Source organism: Tachyglossus aculeatus, chromosome 4 (genome assembly GCF_015852505.1).
Source record: "Tachyglossus aculeatus isolate mTacAcu1 chromosome 4, mTacAcu1.pri, whole genome shotgun sequence".
Lineage (NCBI taxonomy): Eukaryota > Metazoa > Chordata > Mammalia > Monotremata > Tachyglossidae > Tachyglossus > Tachyglossus aculeatus.
In genome coordinates, this window is record NC_052069.1 from 44,209,888 (window position 1) to 44,223,971 (window position 14,084).

Genomic DNA, 14,084 nt, shown 5'->3' on the forward strand with positions numbered 1-14,084 from the left:
CAGCACTTACTATGTGTAAAGCACTGTTCTAAGTGCTGAGCACTGTTCTAAGCACTGATAATAATGATAATGATGGCATTTATTAAGCACTTACTATGTGCAAAGCACTGGGGTTACAAGGTGATCAGGTTGTCCTACGTGGGGCTCACAGTCTTAATCCCCATTTAACAGATGAGGTAACTGAGGCCCAGAGAAGTTAAGTGACTTGCCCAAAATCACACAGCTGACAAGTGGCGGAGCTAGGATTTGAACCCATGACCTCTGACTCCAAAGCCCTTGCTCTTTACACTGAGCCACGCTGCTTCTCTCCATATTTTCTTGGATTTGGTTTCCTCCGCCAATATGTAGCTCATGTATACGTCACATCTCCTTTGTTCCTAAACTTTCAATCCAGGAACACAAGCACATCATGCAGACCCAAGCTCTACCCACAAAGCCACACCTTAGTGGATAGACACTAGGCACTGGGGAACGTGTGAATAAGTGGGATTTGAGAGAGACAGTGATCTGAACCCATTGGGTGGGGAGCTTGGCCGGGTGGCATTTAGGGGTCAAGGCCTTGGGATTGGAGGGTGGTATGGAGTAGAAATATGGGGGACAGAGCTGGAAGCAGTATGGCCTAGTGGATAGAGCTCGTGCCTGGGAATCAGAGGACCTGGGTTCTAATCCCAGCTCTGTCGCTCATCTTCTGGGTGACCCTGGCCAGGTCAAATCACTTCTCTGTGCCTCGGTTGCCTCATCTGTAGACTAAGGATTTGGACAGTGGGCCCCACGTGGGACAGGGACTATGTTGAGCCCTGTTGTCTTGTGTCTACCCCACCGCTTTGTAAAGTGTCTGGAGCAAAGTAAGAGGCATTCCCTCTCTCACTCCTTTCTGCGTCGCCCTGACTTGCTCCCTTCATTCATCCTCCAACCCAGCCCCATGGCATGGCACTTAAATATATATCTAATATTTATTTATTTATGTAGATTAATGTCTGTCTCCCCCTCTAGACTGTGAGCTCATTGTGGGCAGGGAATATGCCTGTTTATTGTTATATTGTACTCTCCCAAGAACTTAGTACAGTGCTTTGCACATAGTAAGCACTTGATAAATATGACTGAAATACAATTGAATGAATATGCTCTTTTAGGCAATGATCTGGATTTGTAATTTGAAAAATGATCCAACATCATTTCCTCCATTTTTCTCACGTTGCTTTCCATGGAACACTTTCCTGTGTGTGATCATTTTCTGATCATGTGAGGCCCAGAACAATGCCATCTTTTCACATAAGAAGTTCAAATTCCAGGTGCTATTTTCTAAGACTCTTAAATCTTCTATGGTAGCTTTCATTGGGCAACAACATTTCAAATTATATTTTCTCTTGTCTCTAGACTCTAAGCTCATTGTGGGCAGGGAATGTGCCTGTTTATTGTTATATTGTGCTCTACCAAGCGCTAAATAAATACAATGGGATGAATGAATGATTGAATACTTGCATGCATTTTTCCATTTTCCTTTTAGTTTCTTCTTGCCCTGAGTCTTTATAAGTTCCTTGCTATTATTTCTTGTACCCATAGTGCTTGAAATATCTCCAAATTTAGCATTATCTGTGAATTCAATTAACATAATAATAATTGTGATATTTGTTAAGCACTTACTATGTGCCAGCCACTGTACTAAGCCCTGGGGTAGATACAAGCAAATTGGGTCAGACACAGTCCCTGTCTCACATTGGGCTCACAGTCTTAATCCCCGTTTTACAGATGAGGTAACAGGTGCAGAGAAGTGAGGTGACTTGCCTAAGGTCACAGAGCAGACAAGTGACAGAGTTAGGCTTAGAACCCAGGTCCTTCTGACTCTCAGTCCCTTGTTCTTTCCAATGCTTCCAGATCACTAACACCCTTATTACAACTAAATCACAGTGAATCTACCCTGCAACCTTCTGTAGTAGCAGCAATAGCATTTATGAGCAGTTAGGGTGTATGACCCTTCTCAGGGTCACACCTGTAGAGTTTGCAGTAGTCTACCAGTCACGACTACAGGAGGGAGAGTCAAGCAGAAGCCTATCCATTCCATTCCTAGCTTGGGCAGTGGCTAGTGAGTGGAAGGCAATCTGCTACAAGTCAAAACTCACCTGTGCTGGGCAGCAGTGGCATGGGAGAGAGCCGAGGGCAGAGACTCGTTTACTGTGCGGGAGGAGTAAATGGTAAACAACTTCTGGATTTTACCAAGAAAACTCTATAGATACACTACCAGAATGATTGCAGATGGAATTGGGGTGTTCTGGGAGAGATGTGTCTATGGCGTCGCTATGACACGACTCGACAGCATATGACAATAGCAACAGAGTATATGAGCATTGGACCAGATATTTGAGGAACATATAAAGATGTAAAAGCAGCATCCCTTATATTCAAAAAGCTATTAGTCTAATAAGGGAAAGAGTAGGCCTGAATCTACAATTAGGCCATGGTTAACAAAGATAATACATCAAAATAATAGTGAAAATAAATAAATATGTGTGTTGGAAGAGGTTGAATTTTATACATCAACGTGTTGCCCATTTCATTAACCACTCCTTCCCAAACCTGCTTTGATATGGACTTGAGAAAAATCCATTCATTCAATCGTATTTATTGAGTACTTACTGTGTGCAGAGCACTGTAGTAAGTGCTTGGGAAGTACAAGCTGGCCCGCTGTTGGGTAGGAACCGTCTCTATATGTTGCCAACTTGTACCTCCCAAGGGCTTAGTATGGTGCTCTGCATACAGTAAGTGCTCAATAAATATGATTGAATGAATATAGAGATGGTCCCTACCCAACAATGGGCTCACAGTCTAGAAGGGGGAGACAGACAACAAGACAAAACTTGTGGATAGGTGTCAAGTCATCAGAATAAATAGAAATAAAGCTAGCTACACATCATTAACACAATACATAGAATAGTAAATATCTACAAGGAAAATAAACAGGGTAATAAATCTGTACAACTGATTCCATTCTGCTAGCAAATGTCATCATTTCTATAGGCATCATGGAAGACTCTAGCCAAAACCATAACTTTTCATAATTTGCTTTTCCACACCATTGTAGCCTCTGTACCTCTGAAGAAGGGCAGTGTGGCCTAGTAGAAGGAGCACGAACTTTGGAGACAGAGGACCTGGGTTCTAATCCCAGCTCCACCACCTGCCTTATAATAATAATAATGATGGCATTTATTAAGCGCTTACTATGTGCAAGGCACTGTTCTAAGTTCTGGGGAGGTTACAAGGTGATCAGGTTGTCCCACGGGGGGCTCACAGTCTTAATCCCCATTTTACAGATGAGGTAACTGAGGCCCAGAGAAGTTAAGTGACTTGCCCAAAGTCACACAGCTGACAATTGGCGGAGCTGGGATTTGAACCCATGACCTCTGACTCCAAAGCCCATGCTCTTTCCACTGAGCCACACTGCTTCTATGCCACATGCCTTTCATGTGACTTGCAGGAACCTCATCTTCCACTCCCTTCTGAGTTGCTCTGACTTGCTTCCTTTGCTCTTCCCCCCATCCCAGCCCCAAAGCACTTAAGTGTATATCTGTAATTTTATTTATTTGTATTGAAGTCTGCTTATTTGTATTGATGTCTGTCTCTCCGCCTCTAGACCGTGAGCAAGTTATGGGAGAGGATTGTCATTCTTTATTTTTGTATTGTACTTCTGTGGCTCAGTGGAAAGAGCACGGGCTTGGGAGTCAGAGGTCATGGGTTCTAATCCCACTCCCCCACATGTCTGCTGTGTGACCTTGGGCAAGTCACTTAACTTCTCTGGGCCTCAGTTACCTCATCTGTAAAATGGGGATAAAGACTGTGAGCCCCACGTGGGACAACCTGATTACCTTGTATCTCTCCCAGAGCTTAGAACAGTGCTTTTGCACATAGTAAGCGCTTAACAAATGCCATCATTATGATTACTTTCCAAGTGCTGAGTACAGTACTCTGCACATAGTAAGCACTTAATACAATTAAATGAATGAATGAATACAATTGAATGAATGAATGATGACCCTAGGCAAATCACTTAACTTCTCTCTGCCTCAGTTTCCTCATCTCTTAAAAATGGGGGTTCAATACCTGTTCTCCCTCAGACTAAGTCTCTTGTCCAACCTAATTAACTTGTATTTACCTCAGCACTTAGAAGAGTGCTTAATGCATAGTAATACTACCAAATACTACCAAAAATACCAAATGCTACCAAATAGTAGTAGTAGTAGTAGTAGTAGCAGTAGTATTACTACTTTCAAGCACTCTATGATATACGAATCAGGTCTGTATACATTAGTTTTAAAAAAATCATTTTCTTCCTCACAGTAACTCTAACTTTTACCATTAACTCCTGAACTGTTTTGAGAAAAGTAAAAAAAATCATGCCCTGTGCCTTTGGGAGTTTACCATAAAGCAGGTCTAGAGCATCAGGTCCAGAGCATCATGGCTCAAAGTGAAAACCAAATACCTTATACATTTTTGTTGTCAAAATTAAAACACTGTATGTAATTGCTAAGTAAAAGAATGCACTTCAATCAACTGATGTGAAATTAAAAAAAGACTTCATCTAGTAATATTCACTGGATGTACAATAACTAGATGTTTTAAGTTTTGGGTATTGCCTCTTTGAGGGTGCTGCATAGTAGCTTTGAAAAAGATAAAGGTTTGTTCTTGAAAAAAAATGTCTTTAGGGTGTGCTAGGAGTGAAAGAACTGAAGTTACAGTAGTAATGGTATTTATTAAACTCTTACTGTGTCCAAGATTATCATGAGTAAGAACTGGACACTATCCCTGGCCCTTAAGGGGCTCATCTAAGAATAAAGCAGAGAGAGGGGATTGGCGATAGACACATAAAGAAAAGTGAACAATGAAGACAAAGCAACAAAAAAGATGAGAACAAAGATAAATACAACTAATAAAAACAAAAAGAGCAATATCAGGTACTGTGGTGAAAGCACCAGAGGTTTAAGTTCCTCACAACTCACAGCCAAAGCTCCAGCCTTCTCAACATTATAAAAATAATTAATTGTTAAGTGCTTACTATGTGCCTAGCAGTGTTCTAAGTGCTGGGGTTAATCAAGTTGGACCCAGTCCCTGACCCACTTGCGGCTTACACTTTTATCCCCATTTCACAGATGAGGTAACTGAGGCCCAGAGAAGTTAAGTGACTTACCCAAGGTCATACAACAGGCATATGGCTGAGCGGGGATAATAATAATAATAATAATAATAATAATGATAATGGCATTTGTTGAGCGCTTACTATATGCAAAGCACTGTTCTAAGCGCTGGGTGGGTTACAAGGTGATCAGGTTGTCCCACGTGGGGCTCACAGTCTTCATCCCCATTTTACAGATGAGGGAACTAAGGCACAGAGAAGTGAGGTGACTTGCCCAAAGTCACACAGCTGTCAATTGGTGGGAGCCAGGATTTGAACCCATGACCTCTGCCTCCAAAGTCCGGGCTCTTTCCACTGAGCCACGCTGCTTCCTTCTGACTCCCAGGCTATGCTCTATCCACTAAGCCACACTGCCAACATTACATGGGGGTAGAACTGTGCCTTCTAAACCATGAGCCTGTTGTTGAGTAGGGATTGTCTCTGTTGCTGAATTGTTCTTTCCAAGTACTTAGTACAGTGCTCTGCACACAGTGAGCACTCAATAAATATGATCGAATGAATGAATGAATGAATGAATGAATGAACTGTGCCTTTGGCTTTTGTTTTCTATCCCATTTTAGCACTCGGTTGGATGTTTTGACTGCTGTCACACTTTGGTGATTTAAGAGAGGTCATTAAGGAAGCCAAGACTTCTTTCCTATTAGTGACTGACAGCTGTGAGCCTATCATTTGGTAGATAGAGTTTGGATTGTTTTCTCCTTGCTCTCACTGAAGCTCATTTTTCAGCCCATAAGGTCATCAGCTTTGCGAGGTCTTCTTAGAGTTTACCCCTCTGTGGATTTTGTTGCGTTCTCCTCTTGCGAGAACACATTGAGAAGTTGTTACACTCGCTGGGACACCTCAAAGTAGCATGGCTTAGTGGATATACACCACAGGCCTGGGAGTCGGAAGGTCATGGGTTCTAATCCCCAGGCTCCACCATTTGTCTGCTGTGTGACCTTGGGCAAATCACTTAATTTCTCTGTGCCTCAGTTCGCTCATCTGTAAAATAAGGATCGAGACTATGAGCCTCTTGTGGGACAGGGCCCAAATTGCTTGTATCCACCCCAGTGACTAGTACAGTGCCTGGCACATAGTAAGCACTTAGCAAATATCATAATTATTATGATTACTTCTCTGCTGAGGACTCCTGCCTTTTGCTTCCTGTCTCAGTCAGCCTTTTTTTGTCCAAGACAGAACACCTCTCCAATCTCATGTTTAATCAATCAATCCTATTTATTGAGCACTTGCTGTGTGCAGAGCATTCTACTAAGCACTTGGGAGAGTAGAGGATAACAGAGTTGGTAGACAGGTTCCCTGCTCACAAGGAGTTTACAGTCTAGAGGGATGAGTTTACAGACTAATCCGTCCTTTAAAAAGCCTGGCTACAGAGATGTCAGAGGCATCCTAATATCTAAATACATTATCCCTATTGGTTTCTCTCTAAACCTCATAATTATTAGCCCCTTAAAGGTACTTCAGCACAGTCAATAAATCAGTGGTATTTATTGAACTCTTACTGCATGCAGGGTGCAGTACTATGTAATACAATGGTAGAGCAGAGTTTAAATGGGCAGGGAATGTGTCTGTTTATTGATATATTGTTCTCTCTCAAGTGCTTAGTATAGTGCTTTACACACAGTCAATGCTCAATAAACACAACTGAATGAATAGAAACTAAATTAACGGATCCATTTTTCCTTCAAATAACCAAAGGTTGAAATATTGAAAATACTGTTCATTCACTATGGTTCTCACCACAATTTATGCTCAGAAAAGTCTGGTGTGTATGTTCTGAAATCCCAAATGTCAGTGTCCTCTGCCAACCCAGCAGAGAGCTTTAATGAATACAGCTAGAGATAATTATGAATGAAGTGATCATTTATTCCCACCACTTGCACAAGACCTCTTCAGAACCGCCATGTTCTCAGTAATGATATCCTATTATCAGTTAATATAGTTATACTGGGGAAAAGAACTACCTGCTGGAAGATTGTATTTTTCACGGAATGATATTGAAATAAATTGTCCATGGTATAAAGTGAGAAAGAAGTTGGACTATTCTTGATCATTTTGATAATGATTTCTTCATCCCTACTTAGGTTTCAAAAAGCATCCACTAGGATGAAGAGTCTTTGAAAGGTGGTGGTCTCAAATCTATTTCCTTTCCACTAAGGGAATATATGTGAGGTTGAAAGTTTAATGCTCTAATTCTATAAATGTGGTGGTGAGGAGAGGTTTATGAGTTTTTCCAGAGGGTTGGGGTGAACATATGCATATGTATATATACATATAGAAATGCCATTCTTCAGAAAATAAAAGAAAGAAAACACATCCATGCTGTAATGCTGCAAATTGGGTGGTGAGGAATTTTTTTAACTTTAACTTCCACAATCCCTTTGTGAAGGCAATAAGCATGCAATGCACGCATGCATGTGTAGTTGGGGTAGAAAGATGGTAATGTGAAATGCCAATATTTTGCAACAAAATTTGAGGAATTTTTTTGGCTTTTTTCATCTAATTGTCCAGGGACTGAAGATAATCATTTTAATTTTTAAGTGCCATTTTAATGCTGCATTTAAAATGCTTTCAAAAGAACAATTAAGGCCACATCTTCTCCAGGAGTCCTCACTAATTAAGCCCTCTTTTCCCCGGCTCGCTGACCCTCCTGTGTTTTCTGTACACTTGAATCTGTGAATTTTGGACATTTGATATTCTCCCCACCCACAACCCCACCATCCTTATATGTACATAATCATTAAATTATTTGTTAAAAATTATTTATTCACATTAATGCCTGTCAGCCCCTCTAGACTGCAAGCTCATTATGGGCAGGGAAGGTGTCTGCTAATTCTGTTGTACTGTACTTTCCCAAGCACTTAGAACAGTGCCCTGCACATAGTAAATGCTTCATAAATACCATTGATTGATTGGTTGATTGAAAAATCTTCATTCAACATCATCTAGACTGTGATCCCGTTGTTGGGTAGGAACCGTCTCTATACATTGCCAACTTGTACTTCCCAAGTGCTTACTATGAATGAATTCATTCATTCATTCAATCATATTTATTGAGTGCTTACTGTGTGCAGAGCACCTGCACTAAGCGCTTGGGAAGTAGAAGTCGGCAACATATAGAGACAGTCCCTACCTAACAACGGGCTCACAGTCTGGAAGGGGGAGACAGACAACAAAACAAAACACATTAACAAAATAAAATAAATAGAATAGTAAATATGTACAAGTAAAATAAATAGAGTAATAAATCTGTACAAACATATATACAGGTGCTGTGGGGAGGGGAAGGAGGTAGGGCCGGGAGGATGGGGAAGGGGAGAGGAAGGAGGGGGCTCAGTCTGGGAAGGCCTCCTGGAGAAGGTGAGCTCTAAGTAGGGCTTTGAAGGGAGGAAGAGAGCTAACTTGGTGGATGTGTGGAGGGAGGGCATTTCAGGACAGGGGGAGGACGTGGGCCCGGGGTCGATGGTGGGACAGTTGAGAATGAGGCACAGTGATGAGGTTAATGGCAGAGGAGCAGAGGGTGCAGGCTGGGCTGTAGAAGGAAAGAAGGGAGGTGAGCTTGGAGGGGGTGAATTGATGGACAGCCTTGAAGCCGAGGGTGAGGAGTTTTTGCCTGATGCGTAGGTTGACTGGTAGCCACTGGAGAATTTTGAGGAGGGGAGAAACATGCCCAAAGCATTTCTGCACAAAGATAATCCGGGCACCGGTGTGAAGTATAGACTTAAGTGGGGAGAGACAGGAGGATAGGAGATCAGAGAGGAGGCTGATGCAGTAATCCAGTCAGGATACGATGAGAGATTGAACCAGTAGGGTAGCGGTTTGGAATGAATGAATAAAAGATGCCCTGTTACCTGTAAGCAAATTCTCCTGAGAAGTGGCAAAACCCTCAGTAGCTGTATTCCCTACTGAGAAGCAGTGTGGTCTAGTAGATAGGGCATAGGCCTGGGAGTCAAAAGGACCTGACATTACATAAAGTAATGACTTTTCAAGGCCCTACTGAGAGCTCACCTCCTCCAGGAGGCCTTCCCAGACTGAGCCCCCCCTTCCTCTCCCCCTCGTCCCCCTCTCCATCCCCACCGTCTTACCTCCTTCCCTTCCCCACAGCACCTGGATATATGTATATATGTTTGTACATATTTATTACTCTGTTTATTTTACTTGTACATATCTATTCTATTTATTTTATTTTGTTTATATGTTTGGTTTTTTTCTCTGTCTCCCCCTTCTAGACTGTGAGCCCACTGTTGGGTAGGGACTGTCTCTATAGGTTGCCAACTTGTACTTCCCAAGCGCTTAGTACAGTGCTCTGCACATAGTAAGCGTTCAATAAATATGATTGATGATGATGATGATGATGTTGGGTAGGGACTGTCTCTATAGGTTGCCAACTTGTACTTCCCAAGCACTTAGTACAGTGCTCTGCACACAGTAAGTGCTCAATAAATACAATTGATTGATTGATTGATCTGGGTTCTAATCCCAGTTCTACCACCTGTCTGCTGTATGACCTTGGGCAAGTCACAACTTCTCTATGCCTCAGTTACCTCATCGGTAAAAATGGGGATTAAGACTGTGAGCCCTAAGTGGGACATGGACTCTGTCCAATCTGATTAACTTTTATCATCTCTAGGTAATAATAATAATAATAATGATGGCATTTATTAAGTGCTTACTATGTGCAGTGCACTGTTCTAAGCGCTTGGGGAGATAAAAGGTCATCAGGTTGTCCCAGGTGGGGCTCACAGTCTTAATCCCCATTTGATAGATGTCCCTTTAGACTGTAAGCTCATTATGAACAAGGACCGTTTCTGCTAATTCTGTTGTTTTATACTCTCCCAAGTGCTTAGTACAATGCTCAGCACGTAGTTGGTACTCATTAAATACCACTGTTTTATTGATCTACCCCACTGCTTAGTACAGTGCCTGGCACATAGTAAGAACTTTAAAAATACCATGAAAAATAGATCTAAAACAGCCTGAATAACATTTGGTACACAGATACAAGTCCAAACTCAAGGTCTCAGCTTTACAAATACTGAATTTTGGGGAGTACTCCAATTTATAAATCATTGTGCCATGCCCCTAGGGTTTTAGTTCAGCTTTCTTTAGTACTTGGTCAATGTGTCTTTAAAATACCTTTTCTATAAAATGTTTTAACCCAGGAGCAAAACTACATTGAAAAATAGTGTGGTTTAGTGGATAGAACATGGGCCTGAGAGTCAGAAGGTCATGGATTCTAAGCCCAGCTCCACTACTTGTCTGTCATGTGATCTTGGGCAAATTACATCACTTCTCTGTGCCTCAGTTACCTCATCTGTAAAATAGGGATTGAGACTGTGAGTCCTATATAGGACAAGGACTGTATCCAACCTGATTTGCTTGTACCCACCCCAGCATTTAGTACAGTGCCTGGCACATAATAAGGGCTTAGCAAATACCATAATTAATTAGAAAAACCAGGCCTTCCTAAACTAAGCCCCCCATTTCTTCTTCTCCCCCTCCCTTTTGCGACACCCTGACTTGCTCCCTTCGCTCTTCCCCGCTTCCCAGTTCCACAGCACTTCTGTACATATCTGTCATTTATTTATTTGTATGAATATCTATCTCCCCCTCTAGACTGTAAGCTCACTATTAGCAGGGAATGTATCTGTTTACTGTGGTACTGTATTCTCCCAAGCACTTAGTACAGTGTTCTCTACACAGTTAACACTCAATAAATACAATTGAACGAATGAATGAATGAATGCTGCCATCCCAAAGTCTTGAGGGGAGAGATTCATTTTTGGATAAAAACCATCCATCGCATTTTGGGTTAGGAAGTCTATGACTCAAGAAAGGTCCCTTACTATAAATAGCAGTATCTGACATGGCTCTAATGACAACTAAATTTCTGCAATTGGGGTTTGAGAGTTGAAGAAGCTCCCAACGTCTATGTTCTATTTCTGGGACTAAATGGGCCTAAAGGCATCACATCATCCCCACCCTACCAATATAGAGCTTTGCAGAGAGTTGATGGAGAAGCTAGTCCCAGGGTCTTTGGAGAGTTGGTTCTACCCTTATGAAATTCTATTAATAATGCATTATAAAGTAAACCATAAGCCCTAATTATCCTCTCTCACTCCTAGTGGAAAGACAATGGTCCTGGGAGTCAGAAGACTGAGGTTCTAATCCCGGCTCACCCAATTGGTCTGCCAATCGCTAGCTGTGTGACCTTGACACTGTCACTGTTGATGGCACTACCATCCTTCCCGTCTCACAAGCCCACAACCTTGTTGTCATCCTCGACTCCGCTCTCTCATTCACTCCTTACATCCAAGCCATCACCAAAACCTGCCGGTCTCAGCTCCGCAACATTGCCAAGATCCGCCCTTTCCTCTCCATTCAAACCGCTACCCTGCTCATTCAAGCTCTCATCCTATCTCGTCTGGACTACTGCATCAGCCTCCTCTCTGATCTCCCATCCTCGTGTCTCTCCCCACTTCAATCCATACTTCACGCCGCTGCCCAGATTGTCTTTGTCCAGAAATGTTCTGGGCATGTTACTCCCACCCTCAAAAATCTCCAGTGGCTACCAATCAATCTGCATATCAGGCAGAAATTCCTCACCCTGGGTTTCAAGGCTGTCCATCCCCTCGCCCCCTCTTACCTCACCTCCCTTCTCTCCTTCTCCAGCCCAGCCCACACCCTCCTCTCCTCTACCGTTAATTTCCTCACCGTGCCTCGTTCTCGCCTGTCCCGCTGTCGACCCCCGGCCCATGTCATTCCCATGGCCTGGAATGCCCTCCCTCTGCCCATCTGCCAAGCTAGCTCTCTTCCTCCCTTCAAGGCCCTACTGAGAGCTCACCTCCTCCAGGAGGCCTTCCCAGACTGAGCCCCCTCCTTTCTCTCCCCCTCGTTCTCCTCTCCATCTCCCCGTCTTACCTCCTTCCCTTCCCCACAGCACCTGTATATATGTATATATGTTTGTACATATTTATTACTCTATTCATTTATTTTACTTGTACATATCTATTCTATTTATTTTATTTTGTTAATATGTTTGGTTTTGTTCTCTGTCTCCCCCTTCTAGACTGTGAGCCCACTGTTGGGTAGGGACTGTCTCTATATGTTGCCAACTTGTACTTCCCAAGCGCTTAGTACAGTGCTCTGCACACAGTAAGCACTCAATAAATACAATTGATTGATTGATTGAGCAAGGTGCTTAACTTCTCTGTGCCTCAGTTTCCTCAACTGTAAAATAGGGAGTTAAAACCTGTTCTCCTTTCCACTTAAGGCTGTGAGCCCCATGTGGGACAGGGACTGTGTCCAATCTAATCGACTTGTACCTATCCCAGCACTTAGAACAGTGTTTAGCACATAGTAAGTGCTTAACAAATACCATCAAACAAACAAACTACTCAGTTTGTGTGACCTCTGGGCAAGACACTTGCTCTCTCTGAGTTTGGCTTTCTCAATCTGTAGAAAAAGACCTATCCAGAGAACAACAGATCCAGGTTAAAGAATGAACTACTTCTTTAATCCTTCTTGAAAATGCAGCAGCAGGAGAGAGAGGTGTTGAGAGAAGCCATCAATGAGAAAGATAAACCAACAAGAGAGTAAGCATGCGAGAGTGGTAATTTGTTTAACTGCTGACTAAGACAACATCTACACCTATTCTTTCTTAACATAAAATGACATCATATCTGCGTTCAAACGTGGAGCAATTAAAAGGAAAGGCGCTAAATAAATCCAAAGTATTTTTGTCTCAAAGGTGTTAGGATTAAAATTATGGAAATTGAAGTCTTTTCCTTCTTTTCCTTTGGCCTAGAAGAGACAGGTAGTCCATTCACTCTGAGTCAATGTCGTTGATGATGATGATGGCATTTATTAAGCGCTTACTATGTGCAAAGCACTGTTCTAAGCACTGGGGAGGTTACAAGGTGATCAGTTTGTCCCACGGGGGGCTCACAGTCTTCATCCCCGTTTTACAGATGAGGTAACTGAGGCACAGAAAAGTTAAGTGACTTGCCCAAAGTCACACAGCTGACAATTGGTGAACTGGGATTTGAACCCATGACTTCTGACTCTAAATCCCGTGTTCTTTTCACTGAGCCACACTGCTTCTGAATTCACATATTTCTCCATGGAGCAAAGAGGAACAGGAGAAACAGTTTCATGTCAACCAACTGAGGAGAATTTGTCCTCTAGACTGTAAGCTCCTTGTGGGCAGGGATTGTGTGTCTACCAAAGCTACTGTGTTGTTCTCTCCCAAGCATTTAGTTGAGTGCTCTGCACATTGTAAACCTGTTCAGAGTAAGTCTTTTGAGTCCTCTAGACTGTAAGCCCATTGTGGGCAGGGAATGTGTCTGCCACCTCTGTTATACTCTCCCAAGTACTTAGTATAGTGTTCTGCTCATAGTAAGAGCTCGGTAAATGCCATTGATGATGATCTTCGAGAAACAGAGTGGCTCAATGGAAAGAGCAGGGGCTTTGGAGCCAGAGGTCATGGGTTCAAATCCCAGCTCCGCCACTTGTCTGCTGTGTGACCTTGGGCAAGTCACTTCACTTCTCTGTGCCTCAGTTCCCTCATATGTAAAATGGGGGTGAAGACTTTGAGCTCCATGTGGGACAACCTGAGCACCTTATAACTCCCCCAGCGCTTAGAACAGTGCTTGGCACATAGTAAGCACTTAACAAATGCCACCATTATTATTATTATTATTATCATCATCATCACCCTTTTTTCTCTGCTACTCCTCCCCTTCCCATCACCCCTACTCCTTCCCTCTGCTCTACCCCTCTCCCCGCCCCACAACACTTGTGTATATATGTACATATTTATGATTTTATTATTCTATTTATTGTATTAATGATGTGAATATATCTATAATTCTATTTATTTATATTTACACTATTGATGCCT

General features: G+C 42.5%; 1 non-coding gene across 1 annotated transcript; it reads left to right on the forward strand.

Moving 5' to 3' along the window:
- The first annotated feature begins 1,972 nt into the window (after positions 1–1,972).
- On the forward strand, positions 1,973–2,110 carry LOC119927502. Its single transcript, XR_005450498.1, has one exon. It is a non-coding gene; the product is annotated as a small nucleolar RNA SNORA7 (small nucleolar RNA).
- The last annotated feature ends 11,974 nt before the right edge of the window (positions 2,111–14,084 follow it).